Here is a 14,259-nt window from a genome sequence, read left to right on the forward strand (position 1 = left end):
GCTACAACTAGTAGCGTAATGATCTGAGATGCGTGTATGATCTGTGTAGCAATATTATTTGTAAGGTTAGCTAGCGAGCCAGCCAGCTAACGTTAGCGACCATCACGTTTTAGTTATTTTACCCTTATACAGTACCAGTCAAAAAAGTTTGGACACCTACTCATTCAAGTGTTTATTTTTTACATGTTAGAATAACAGTGAAGACATCAAAACTATAAAATAACACATATGGAATCATGTAGTAACCAAAAAAAGTTACATCTAAAATATATTTTAGGTTCTTCAAAGTAGCCACCCTTTGCCTTGATAACAGCTTTGCACACCCTTGGCATTCTCTCAACCAGCTTCACCTGGAATGCTTTTCCAACAGTCTTGAAGGAGTTCCCACATATGGTGAGCACTTGTTGGCTGCTTTTCCTTCCCTCTGCGGTCCAACTCATCCCAAACCATCACAATTGGATTGAGGTCGGGTGACAGTGGAGGCCAGGTCATCTGATGCAGCACTCCATCACTCTCCTTCTTGGTCAAATAGCCCTTACACAGCCTGGAGGTGTGTTGGGTCATTGTCCTGTTGAAAAACAAAATGATAATCCCATTTACACCATCCCATCTGGTTTGGGCTATCGCTGTAGAATGCTGTGGTAGCCATGCTTGTCAAGTGTGTCTTGAAATCTGAATAAATCACTGAGTGTCAACAGCAAAGTACCCCCACCATCTCACCACCTCCTCCATGCTTCACAGTGGGAACCACACATGCAGAGATCATCCGTTCACCTGCGTCTCACAAAGACACGGCGGTTGGAACCAAAAATCTTTCCACCGGTATAATGTTCATTGCTCCTGTTTCTTGGCCCAAGCAAGTTCTTCTTATTAGTGTCCTTTAGTGGTTTATTTGCAGCAATTCGACCATGAAATCCTGATTCACGCAGTCTCCTCTGAACAGTTGATGTTGAGATGTGTCTGACTTGAACTCTGAAGCATTTATTTAGGCTGCAATTTGAGGTGCAGTAAACTCTACTGAACTTATCCTCTGCAGCAGAGGTAACTCTGGGTCTTCCTTTCCTGTGGCGGTCCTCATGACAGCCAGTTTCATAATAGCACTTGGTTTTTGCCACTGCACTTGAAGAAACTTTCAAAGTTATTGAAATTTTCCACATTGACTGACCTTCATGTCTTAAAGTAATGGACTGTCGTTTCTCTTTGCTTATTTCAGCTGTTCTTGCCATAATATGGACATGGTCTTCACCAAATAGGGCTATCTTCTGTATACCACCCATACCTTGTCACAATACAACTGATTGGCACACCTGTTAATTGAAATGCATTCCAGGTGACTACATCATGAAGCTGGTTGAGAGAATGCCAAGAGTGTGCATAGCTGTCAAAGGCAAAGGGTGGCTACTTTAAGAAATTCCAAAATATATACATGTTCATTTCTTTAACACTTTTTTGGTTACTACATGGATTCCGTGTGTCATTTCATAGTTTATGTCTTTACCATTATACTACAATGTAGAAAATAGTAAAAATAAAGAAAAATGAGTAAGTGTCCAAACTTTTGACTGGTACTGTACATGGATGGACGCTTCTCCCTCTGTCACGAGTGCCATGGTTGCCCTGAGTTTGAAGATGTAATCCGGAGACAGGTGTTTTATACAACAGCCTTTGGCGTATTCTCTTTTCGGCTCCTTCTGCATTTTTGCAATCAAAATGGCAGAATTTTCTCCATCTCCTTCGCTATCATACTCTAATTCCACCGGGCATTCCACTGATTTCAAAACTCAGTCTTCCAGAAAGTGGAGCGCAACACCTTTGCAGTTCCACTACGTGATATTTTTCAAAAAAGCTGTGTTAGAAAGGACCACCTACACATGCTGACCAGCTCATGTTATAGACAGAAGCGTGCTACATGGCAGACCAATCCGTGGCTAAACCAACTAGGCTCATAATTTAACAATTTTATTCATATTTACAGATGGCATACAAATTGTTAAGGCACATGAAAGTTCACATGTTCCAGAAGGCATTTCTGCATTTTGATTAAAAAAAGTACATTTAAATGCCTCTCCTAGGAAGTAGTGATGCATGACATACACCTAGTTTCCTGAAACGAGTCACATAAAATTGAAAAAGTGCACATTTTATGTCAATGAAAGGCAGAGCCGATTGTAATTGCTAAGTCTAAAGAGGGCCTATTTAAGCAAGCATAGCCAATACAATTGTACAAGACTGGTACCAGTTTCCCCCCTGTGCATCCCACCCCACCTGAGTGTTGCCCCGTGGTGAAAAGGTACTCACTGCACTTCCGCAGTAGGGTGGGGCTTCCCTGGGTGGAGGTGTCCTATCTGGCTCCAGTTCCACCTCCACTCTCTTCCCTCTCCAGCTCTCCTTTGGTCTCCGGTCCAGCGGCACTCTGGGTAGCCTCTTCTGGAATCTGAGACGAGAAAAGAATGTCAGCAGCGGAGAATGGTCGGCGGGGGGGGGGGGCAGCTCGGAGGCAGAGCCCCACAAAGGCCCGGAAAACTGCACCGCTTTGTGTTTGCCGAAAAATAGAAGGTTGTTACCTTGGAAACATGTTCCAAAAGAAAGAGACAGACAGCTTCGGAAGGTTATTTGAATGACAAACACCACCTGGGATGTATCGTTTCATTGTGCTTCACTTATTAGAATTAATCACATTACGACTTGTCAATGAACGCTGTTACGAATTAAACTCATTGTCGATACAGTTAGGATACTTTAAAGAGTATGCAAGAGTGGGATAAAACCAGGACCAGAAAGTTCCATTTTATAACAAACAATCAGCCTAAAGGGATGATGATGGAATGTGTGTAAAATGGTGCTAGGCAGCAAGCCACATTATCCTACAAGGAGGGAACCATCTTGTTTTTGCTGCTTGTTCGAAGATAGCGATTACAATACACAGTACATGTAGGCCTATGTTCTAGAAAATATACCAAACATACTGTATGTTACAGGATATCTATGACAAACAAAAACATAACGTCTTAACAAAATGGAGTCATCCACCTAGGGCCAGGATGATACCAGTATCTGAATGTTTTTTCCCTGGCAAAAATTAAAACATGAAGCAGACCAATATTCGGTCCTTTAAATACCTGCTGAATGTTAAATACTTTGTGTGCTATAGCTTGGAAAATAAACAACTGACTCTGGACGACAACATAATGATTTGTTTCCAACATTAGTTCTCCTAAAAGTTAAATCTGCTTCGTGTTTTGTTGCCTTGCCACGATACTAACGATATCGCGATACCGGTTTTGTCCCGGCCTATGATCCACCCCGCATACAGCACTTATGACGAAAGGGGTTGCAGACTGTACAGTACAACCAGACAGCCACTGAGAAGCTCCCCCTCAGGATGAGATCATCGCTACAGACGACAGAGTACAACAACGTGGCTTTCAAGGGAGCTTAAACCCACAGGAGTAACATCATCCGTCCACCTGAAAATGCTGCTTAGTCACCAAAAGCATAGCATCCACATGAGAACCGTAGCAAGTGGTTGCCACATAGAAACTACCAACTACTCCCATTCAATGTATTGATAAACAAGTAGGTCATGTAGATGGTCATGCAGATGCACTGAAATACATTTTCATATGTTTTGCATATCTTAAAAATCAGCACATTGCGCGATATGCATTTTTTTTGTTCTGGCAATTAATGGACTATGGTATTCAAAGGGGGTGAGTAGACTAGCTGATTATTTTTCTGTAAACAGGGCTAACTATGCCATGAATGATGTTTGTGAACCTGCAGTAGATGGCTCTACACTACAGACTCCATGGCTACAGTAGCTCCCACATGCAGCTCTCTGGAAAGAAACAGACACTTGATTCAGTGACAACTGAATGCATTACCTGGAGCATTAAATATTAATCTAATGCAGCATGCAGAAGTTGTCTATTCTATATTCTACAATTTATTTTTATTTAACTAGGCAAGTCATTTAAGAACAAATTCTTTTTTTAAATGACGGCCTACACCGGCCAAACCCGGACGACGCTGGGCCAATTGTGCGCCGCCCTATGGACTCCCAATCACGGCCGGTTGTGATACAGCCTGGATTTGAACCAGGGTGTCTGTAGTGACGCTTCGAGCACAGAGGCAGTGCCTTAGACCGCAGCGCCACTCGGGAGCCGTAGTCTCCTGAAGTACATTATATGTACAAAGGTATTTCAGTCACACCCCTTGCTGACAGGTCTATAAAATCGAGCACACAGCCATGCAATCTCCATAGACAAACAGTGAAAGTAGAATGGCCTTACTGAAGAGCTCAGTGACATTCAACATGGCACTGTCATAGGATGCCTAATTCCAAAAAGTCCATTCATCAAATTTCTGCCCTGCTAGAGCTACCTCGGTCAACTGTAAGTGCTGTTATTGTGATGTGGAAGTGTCTAGGAGCAACAACGGCTCAGTCGTGAAGTGGTAGGCCACACAAGCTCACAGAATGGGGCCGCCAAGTGTGTAGCGCATAAAAACCGTCTGTCCTCGGTTGCAACAATCACTACGGAGTTGCATTGTCACTTTTGTACATATTACCTTGACTAACCGGTGCCCCCGCATATTGACTCTGTACCGGTACCCCCTGTATATAGCCTCGCTATTGTTATTTTATTGCTGCTGTTTAATTAATTTGTTGTTACTTTTATTTAATTTATTTTACTTAAGAAGTTAAGAAATTTGCTTAAGAAGTTAAGAAATTTTTAAAGCATTGTTGGTTAAGGGCTTGTAAGTTAGACCTTACAGTGAAATGCTACACCTGTTGTATTCGGCACATGTGACAAAGACAATTTGATTTGAGTTCCAAACTGCCTCTGGAAGCAACAACAGCACAATAACTGTTCATCTGGGGCTGCATGAAATGGGTTTCAAAGGACGAGAAGCCGGCTGGAGTGGTGTAAAGCTCGCCGCCATTGGACTCTGGAGCAGTGGAGTGATGAATCACCATCTGGCAGTCCGGACTAATCTGGGTTTGGCGGATGCCAGGAGAACGCTACCTGCCCCAACGCATAGAGGCAACTATAAAGTTTGGTGGAAGAGGAATAATGGTGTTTTCATGGTTCAGGCTAGGCCCCTTAGTTCCAGTGAAGGGAAATCTTAACGCTACAGCATTCAATGATATTCTAGACAATTCTGTGCTTCCACCTTTGTGACAAGAGTTTGGGGAAGGCCCTTTCCTGTTTCAGCATGACAATGCCCCGTGCACAAAGCGAGATCCATACAGAAATGGTTTGTCGAGATCGGTGTGGAAGAACTTGACTGGCCTGCACAGAGCCCTGACTTCAACCCCATCGAACACCTTTGGGATGAATTGGAACGCCGACTGTGAGCCAGGCCTAATGGGCCATCATCAAATTGTCTTTGTCACATGCGCCGAATGCCACATCTGTCAACCCTGACCTGTTCACCGGACGTGCTACCTGTCCCAGACCTGCTGTTTTCAACTCTCTAGAGACAGCAGGAGCGGTAGAGATACTCTCAAAGATCGGCTATGAAAAAGCCAACCTTATTTCACCTTACAGTGAAATGCTAACTTACAAGCCCTTAACCAACAATGCTTTAACACTGGCTTACTGGTGTTCTTCCATGCCGTCCCTGGGAGGGGTGCGTCACTTGAGTGGGTTGAGTCACTGACGTGGTCTTCCTGTCTGGGTTGGCGCCCCCTTGGGTTGTGTCGTGGCGGAGATCTTTGTGGGCTATACTCAGGCCTCGTCTCGGGATGGTAAGTTGGTGGTTGGAGATATCCCTCCAGTGGTGTGGGGGCTGTGCTTTGGCAAAGTGGGTGGGGTTATATCCTACCTCTTTGGCCCTGTCCAGGGGTTTCATCGGATGGGGCCACAGTGTCTCCTGACCCCTCCTGTCTCAGCCTCCAGTATTTATGCTGCAGTAGTTTGTGTCGAGGAGCTAGTCTCTCTCTCTCCCCCTCTCCCTGAGCCCTAGGACCATGCCTCAGGACTACCTGGCTTGATGACGCCTTGCTGTCCCCAGTTCACCTGGCCGTGCTGCTGCTCCAGTTCCAACTGTTCTGCCTGCGGCTATGGAACCCTGACCTGTTCACCGGACGTGCTACCTGTCCCAGACCTGCAGGAGTGGTAGAGATACTCTCAAAGATCAGCTATGAAAAAGACAACTGACACTTACTCTTGTGTTACTGACTTGTTGCACCCTCGACAACTACTATGATTATTATTATTTGACCATGCTGGTCATTTATGAACATTTGAACATCTTGGCCATGTGCTGTTATAATCTCCACCCAGCACAGCCAGAAGAGGACTGGCCACCCCTCATAGCCTGGTTCCTCTCTAGGTTTCTTCCTAGGTTTTGGCCTTTCTAGGGAGTTTTTCCTAGCCACCGTGCTTCTACACGTGCATTGCTTGCTGTTTGGGATTTTAGGCTGGGTTTCTGTACAGCACTTTGAGATATCAGCTGATGTAAGAAGGGCTATATAAATAAATTTGATTTTGATCAGTGCCGACCTCACTAAAGCTTGTGGCTGAATGGAAGCAAGTCCCCGCAGCAATGTTTCAACATTCAGTGGAAAGCCTTCCCAGAAGAGTTGAAGCTGTTACAGCAGCAAAAGGGGGGGGGGGGGGGGCTCCATATTAAATGTCCATGATTTTGGAATGAGATGTCCACATACACTACATGACCAAAAGTATTTACACGATAGGCATACTACACCTTGCTTGGTCTGCATATTACAAAATGGAGTAGCCTATGCATGTTAAAATCCAAATTAGGCAAGCCTGGCACAGTGGAGGAAAGAGGGCAAGAACCAAGCTGCTGAATTTGGGCTTGTGTGTGGGGGGGGGGGGGGGTCGGAGGACATTGTTTGTATTTGCACCACATGACTTTCACATTTTTGGCACAACTGCATGCTTGCCAAGCAGCACTCTGGAGCTCACATTAACCAGAATTATGCAAGCAGGAAATTCAAATAAGATGCAGATGAATTAATTCCTTGAGCTGGAACCAAAAATCGAGTAGCACCAGATTTTGCAGCAAAATGTTCGGTAAGGGCTAGTCTGAAGACAAAATGGAAACATCTGTGTTTTTCTGATTATTGCTGAGCACCACTGATAAGAATAGTACAATAATTACATCACTCAAAACCAACAAGTAACTGATCACCATAATATCACATTTTAACACCATTTTGCATAATTTTTCCATGAACTGAGAAAATCTCTCGCATGGAACACGATACTTGGAAATGACAGGCATTACTTTTTTGTTTGGGCACAGAGACTCCGAGGCTTTAAAAACTAGTCGGCAATCAGCATATCACCAACTACTGTCTCCACATTGTTCCCATTTTATAAATATCTTTCAGCAGAACGGATTTGTTCAACACCTTGTATTGAAATAAGGGGAGTGAGTGACAGAACAGTATAGGCCTACGGTATGTTGCAATGGCTTAAGGAAATGGGGTCCTTTCAAGAAACCTTACATTTCTATTATTGGGCCTACATAATTAAGGCTACAAAACATGACACCAAAATACAACAACGTAGACTTACTACTAGCCTCTTACCATGCCACCATATCTGGCCATGGCTATAAGAGTTTTGTGCCTACTTTTGAGTGAAGGGACAGTGATACCGGAAATTCAAAGCGGGCCTTAGAGATACAGCATAAAAGTAGCCTGAGCCTGACAACCCTAGAGCTTTGTTTACTCACAAACGAGAAACCATGTTTGACCATTTCCAGCTAAACCTTACCATACAGTAAGTCTTATCAGTAAAATAGAATGAGCTGTGGGCATTGAACTCCACAGAGTGACATCAGCTTCTATGTTGTGCTTGTGTCAAAGGAGCATTGTCATTCTGAAAAGGGCAGTATGATACATGTCGGCTCCCCTCTGACTAGCCTATGTACTCAAATGACTCTTAGCAGGGATAATCTTTTAGATTTCTCTGACATCATTAACTAACGTCATGACAAAAAGGTACATCAAGACCAGTGGATGTTCCTGTTTCCCCTAGGATTTTCTTTATCAGTGGCGGCAAAGGTAGTGGAGGGGGGTGTTTCTGCCAAGATGCTCAATTCAAGAGCATCTCGGCAGAAACATCTACACACACACACACACACCCCATTGGGCAGTATTAGGGACACATCCAATAAGTGGATTTAACAGTTAAAAAAATATATATATATGTAATAGCCCTACCCAATGGCATTCACCTTATTTTTACATTCTAAAATGTCAGAATAATGATGGCCATTGCCTGACTAAATAGACAGCATGCTCCCGACAAACACAATAATGAAGTGTCCATGTGGTAGATGGTCTCACCATTTGAGATGTTGAAGAGTTACTGTATCATGTTTTAAAATGAGAAAGCGACCAAAAACCAGGTTCCCTTTGTATGGAAATCAAGTTCATGCCAACATTCAATGTTGTCTTGCTCCTAATAACCGCACATGGTTTTTTACCGCAACAGACTAGTGCAACACAAATCAAAGTTTTCAAATCAACGTTTATTTGTCACGTGTGCCGAATACAACAGGTGTAAACTTACAGTGAAATGCTTACTTACACGCTCTAACCAACAGTGCAAAAAAGGTATTAGGTGAACAACACCCTTCAATTGAAACGGCAGGAAACAAATGAAAGCGGCTACATCTCTCATAAAATCACAGAATAATTATATTTGAGCAGTAGAAAGTATATTTATACCATCATAATTTCAATGACTTTTCGAGAACCAAATAGCCTAGAGGAAAGGTCTGATTTTCAATGTATGCTAATCCATGATGACTGAATTGTGCATCGCATATATTCAACCAAGACAATGAACTTTTGAAATACCTGGTTTGTATACCCATTATTGACTTTGCATTTACTGGTAGATAACTTGAAACATCTTTCCTACCCCTACCGGTCTTCAGTGAGCTGTTCCACATAACAACCAGCTGTTTGAGAGCTGCACACTCTCTGCACAACAGATTATTTATAGGATATATGTGTGCAGTGTGCAATAAATAATCAACATAACGAACTAACAGCTTCAGGAATCCATCTGTTTATTAATCAATTATATAGCTTAGATTAAAAATGTCATTATTATACAGAACAAAAATATAAACTCAACATGTGAATAAGTGTTGGTCTGATGTTTCATGAGCTGAAATAAAAGATCCCAAAAATGTTCCATATGCAAAAAAAGCTTATTTCTCTCAAGTATTGTGCACAAAATTTGTTTACATCCCTGTTAGTGAATATTCCTCCATCGCCAAGATAATCCATCCACCTGACAGGTGTGGCATATCACGAAGCTGATTCAACAGCATGATCATTACACAGGTGCATCTTGTTCTGGGGACACAACACAATGCCACTGATGTCTCAAGTTGCGGGAGCGTGCAATTGGCATGCTGACTGCAAGAATGTACATCAGAGCTGTTGCCAGAGAATTTAATGTTAATTTCTTTACCATAAGCCACCTTCAACGTCGTTTTAGACAATTTGGCAGCACGTCTAATCGGTCTCACAACCGCAGACCATGTGTAACCAGGCCAGCCTAGGACCTCCACATCCGGTTTCTTCACAAGCGGGATCGTCTGAGACCAGCCCCCCGGTCAGCTGACAGAAATTATTTGGTTGTACAAACCCAGTTTTATCAGAAACCGTCTGACAGGTGTCTCAGGGAAAATCGGCGTGCTTGTTGTCCTCACCAGGGCTGCAGTTCGGCGTCGTAACAGACTATAATGGGCAAATTCTCTCCTTTGATGGCCACTGGCACACTGGAGAAGTGTGCTCTTCACGGATGAATCCCGGTTTCAACTGTACCAGGCAGATGGCAGACAGCGTGTATGGCGTTGTATGGGCGATGTCAATGTTGTGAACAGAGTGCCCCCATGGTGGGGTTATGGTATAGGCAGGCATAAGCTACGGATAAAGAAACACAATTGCATTTTATCGATGGCAATTTGAATGCACAGATACCGTGACAAGATCCTGCCATTCATCCGCCGCCATCACCTCACGTTTTAGCATGATAATGCACAGGCCCACGTCGGAAGGATCAGAAAACAATTCCTGGAAGCTGAAAATGTCCCAGTTCTTCCATGGCCTGCATACTCACCAGACATGCCACCCATTGAGCATGTTTGGGATGCTCTGGATCGACGTGTATGATAGCGTGTTCCAGATCCCACCAATACCCAGCAACTTCGCACAGCCATTGAAGCAGAGTGGGACAACATTCCACAGGCCACAATCAACAGCCTGATCAACTCAATGCAAAGGAAATATGTCATGCTGCATGAGGCAAATGGTGGTCACATACTGACTGGTTTTCTGAACCACGCCCCTACTTTTTTTTTTTAAGTATCTGTGAGCAACAAATGCATATCCGTATTCCCAGTCATGTGAAATCCATAGATTAGGGCCTAATGAATTTATTTCAATTGACTGATTTTGAACTTTAACTCCGTAAAATCGTTGAAATTGTTGCCTGCTGCGTTTATGTTTGCTCAGTGTACAGGGATGATCGACCGGCCAGGAAATTCCCAAAACCTCCCCAGGCCAGCTCTGTATGTCGAGCCCTGAATGACTTTATAAGATGATTACTCATGATTTGGATCCAACCAAATCATGGACTGGTGCCACCAACAGTAAAAGTTAGTGGCACCAGTGACTCCAGGGGAAAATGTTAGTCTGGAACTCTCTAATAGTAATAGGTGTTGATTCAGAGGAACATATGACAGGCACTAATTTGCAATATAGCCTAAGTCGTAGGCTTGGCTTTTATAACTTAAGGCTTAAGCAGACAGGCAGACAGAGAACAAGAAGCACAGCGTGACACAGAGAAGATGCTGAGACAGACAGCACAACAGGGAGTTAAACAAAATGGCTAGAGCAGAGGCACAGTTATAGTGTTGAGTTGTATCTCTAGCGTAGGGCCGTGCACAGACCTAGGTGCAAAAAGAAAAAAGGCACCCCTCTTTTTTAACATTGGCTTATTTATTTTCTGCAACACACTCATCACTTATTATAAGGAAGCTAGTGCCAGTGACTTCTAGTAGGCTACTAACTAGAGATGAGTGACATCAAGAAAAAAAGGGGCTATCAGCTGATGATAGCAAATTAATAATGATGTAAATCTGCTAGTTTTTCACTTGATTTGAGTTTGTTCTGCTACTGACATCTGCCTCTTACTAAAAACACTTCAATTTCCCCCTTCTCATTCTATAACAGTTTCACAAACATTACAGGTCCAACTCAAACGTAGCCTACCAGTATTCAAACTCACTGACCGGCGCCCATAGCCAGCACAAGGCACTAGCATGCAGAAGTCAGGAGAGTGTGCGCTTGAGGCAAGAGGGCGGGTATTTTCCAAGATTCAATTAAATTAGCTTGTTTGACATGCAATATGTTACATTTAAAATATCTATATTTAAGAGACTAAATAAAATTAAGTAATTCATAAAATTAACAAAATCCACAGAGCCAATCGAAGGCCAAAAGGAAACTTTCTCATAGGAGGGAAAACAGGCAGGTGTTTGCGCACTGGTTGAGCTCCATCTGTGAAGTGCATGCTCCAGTTTTTTTTTGTTTTTTTTACATATTGTACTTATTTTAAACATGAGCCTCTTAAAAAAAATAAAGAGGACAGTGTCTCCCCAGTCACTTCTACAAAAACGGTTGAAAAACGCTGTACCGTAAACTGCCAATGTTGTGTGTCAGCACTTCTGCCTGTGTCTAAGTTGGGTGTGTAGGGTCAGGGTGTATGTGGTGTGTTTGCATGGCTGGTGGCCCGCCAGGGGGGTGGGGTGAGCTGGCAGTGATGTAGGCTGGTGTGGATAAAATGCCAAGGCCGAATTCTTGTCCCAGTCCGCCACTGCTGGTGGAACTTACCACACTGCTGTCACTGGGCAACATAGCCGCGCGCGCTGCCTATGCCAGCACCAATCCATACAGCGGAAGGCGTCACCTCATTTAACCTATCTGCCTGGCTGGCTAACTGCTATAGCCAGGCTGCTAACATGCTAGCGTCAACCAGCTACGCAACAAAAAAACAAAGCTATATAGCAGCAATTAACATTTACAATAACTAAATTAGCTACCTAATTGTGCCTCTTCATACACAGGACTTTTGTTAAATTAAACTAACTTGTGAGACAAAACGAATGCACTTCGTGACAAAAGAAGACAAAATATTCACATAGCTAGCGAGGTACGTTTCGCCGGTGATAAGAGAAAAGCAATGGCTGGGCAGTCTAATATGTAGGATGGTTCCCATTACTGTCCTATAGCTTGTTACCAGTAGCTAGTATAAACTCACACCTAGTCAACAAGCTCGACAAACGTAGGCCAACTCTTCAAATAATTATGGGACTATTTAACTAGCTAACTATGTAAACAGACAATTTATAACTAACCAGTTCGGAAACAGTTTTAAAGCACGAGTCTTTAGCCCGTTTTCAAACTTCAGAAGTGAGCTGGGTCGTGAGCTAGCAAACTAGCTAGCCAGCTAGGTGACACGGCAAGCTAAATGTCTTACAACGATACATTCAGGTGCCCACTTCAAATGGCCACAAAAGTTAAACGCCTAACTATTTTTTTACAAAAAAAAAGTATATTTACCTAAACGTCAAGTTAATATGTAGTTAGAGTAAACTAGGCGTTAAGGTTTTCTTGGCATGATTTAATGGCAAGTTGATTCTAAATCATGTGTGACAACAACGCGCGAGTAGTGATGGAAGGGACGTCGCTAGCAAAGCCACACGAGCTGGGCAAGCCAAGCGGCTTGTCTCGCTTGCTACCAAACCGGTTATAACTTAATCTTTGAAATTTGTTTTGTCCAATATTCTACACCATTCTTGAAAAGGTATATAGTATTCTTACCTGCCTAGAGCCTTTCGGTGCTGGGACGATAAACTAGCAGTAAAATTCCCAATGTTAAGTAGTCTGTGGTGACGCGCATATAGCGCTGGTAATTCTAAAGATTCTGGCATAACCTAAAGACAACAGTAGGAAGAAAAAAAAAAAAGGTTGTGGTTCATAGATCTACGACAAAAACCACATGATCTTTTACGTCAGCATATATTTGCATACGACGCCAAAGATATGTTTAATTCAAGTGCCATGAAAATGTACTTAAAAGTTATATATGGCAATATACATTTGCCAATTGAAGACAAGATAAATTGACAAAATGGGTGAATTACTCTGGTGAGCAGATTATATTCGCATGCATCTTCAAACATTGTCTATACTACATATCAAAAAACTTAGTGTGTATACCATAACATACATAAGAAATAACACGCTGAAATACACAATCTGAATTCAAGTCATTTTCACATTTCCTCCAGTGATTGGTTTTATCCAATAAATCTTCATAAATCATGTTTTATTCATTGGATTCTATGGGTATAGACTGTGCCAAAACCCTGTTAATTCATAATGTAGACTACCATGAATTGAAATAAGATATAACAAATAAATAGAAGGAAAACTACACTATTTAGACATAATATTAATATTATAAACCTAGCATTAAAAATATTATTGGGCATCAATCACATTATAGATATGTTATATTAAATGTATAGACCTCCAATGGAAAATTGATTGTCATGCATGGTTATCAATGCAATTGACTTTGATGGGAGAAAGGCATCAGCCTATGTATCTCAACGTTTCAAATATCTACTTTGACAATTTCTATTGTCTGTGAACAGGAACTTAATGTACATGACCAAATTCAACATAATAATACAACGTCAATGAAGCCACTGTCCAGCTCTAGTACAAACATGACTGACAGCGACATCTTCTGTCCATATGGAGAACAGCAACCAATATGTTTATATACATGTAGACAATACACGCAGCCAAGTCTAGGGATACCACCATACCATAATATTTAAACACTTAAAAGGCTTATTTTTATATGAACACATTGAAGAGGAGTATGTAGCTGCTTGTCACTGATGATTAGGCATTGATACTACAATAGCAACGTGACAAACATGCTACACCCCTTAGAACACTTACACCTGCTGCACACCTACAGTCAGTCTTAGGTTACTCCTCTGGATTCAGTGACCTTAGGACCAGGGGTGACATTAAATAAGCAGAGAGAGGTGGATGACTACACTTTTGATGAAGTACAGTGAGTTGGCCTCTAACTCTTTCTGTTATGATCCGATGAATTACAAGTGGGGGGAAATACACATGATAAATTGTAAGAAAAAGTTATTTGCACTCCACTG

General features: G+C 42.4%; 1 protein-coding gene across 3 annotated transcripts in view; it reads right to left on the reverse strand.

The window, feature by feature from the left end:
* LOC106569930 (zinc fingers and homeoboxes protein 2) overlaps positions 1–13,036 on the reverse strand; it is a 32,643-nt gene extending 19,607 nt beyond the window's left edge. Inside the window, exons 1-2 of one of the 3 annotated variants that reach the window (XM_082961171.1) lie at positions 12,891–13,036; positions 2,299–2,434 (exon numbers count right to left, since the gene is read on the reverse strand). The gene's annotated coding sequence lies outside the window, so the exon portion shown is untranslated. Of the gene's footprint in view, positions 1–2,298; positions 2,435–12,886 lie in introns of all 3 variants that reach the window. The other 2 variants (XM_014141688.3, XM_082961172.1) reach the window with 2 other exon arrangements.
* Between the last annotated feature and the right edge of the window lie 1,223 nt (positions 13,037–14,259).

The sequence above is a fragment of the Salmo salar genome, chromosome 14, assembly GCF_965601325.2.
Source record: "Salmo salar chromosome 14, fSalSal1, whole genome shotgun sequence".
Classification (NCBI taxonomy): domain Eukaryota; kingdom Metazoa; phylum Chordata; class Actinopteri; order Salmoniformes; family Salmonidae; genus Salmo; species Salmo salar.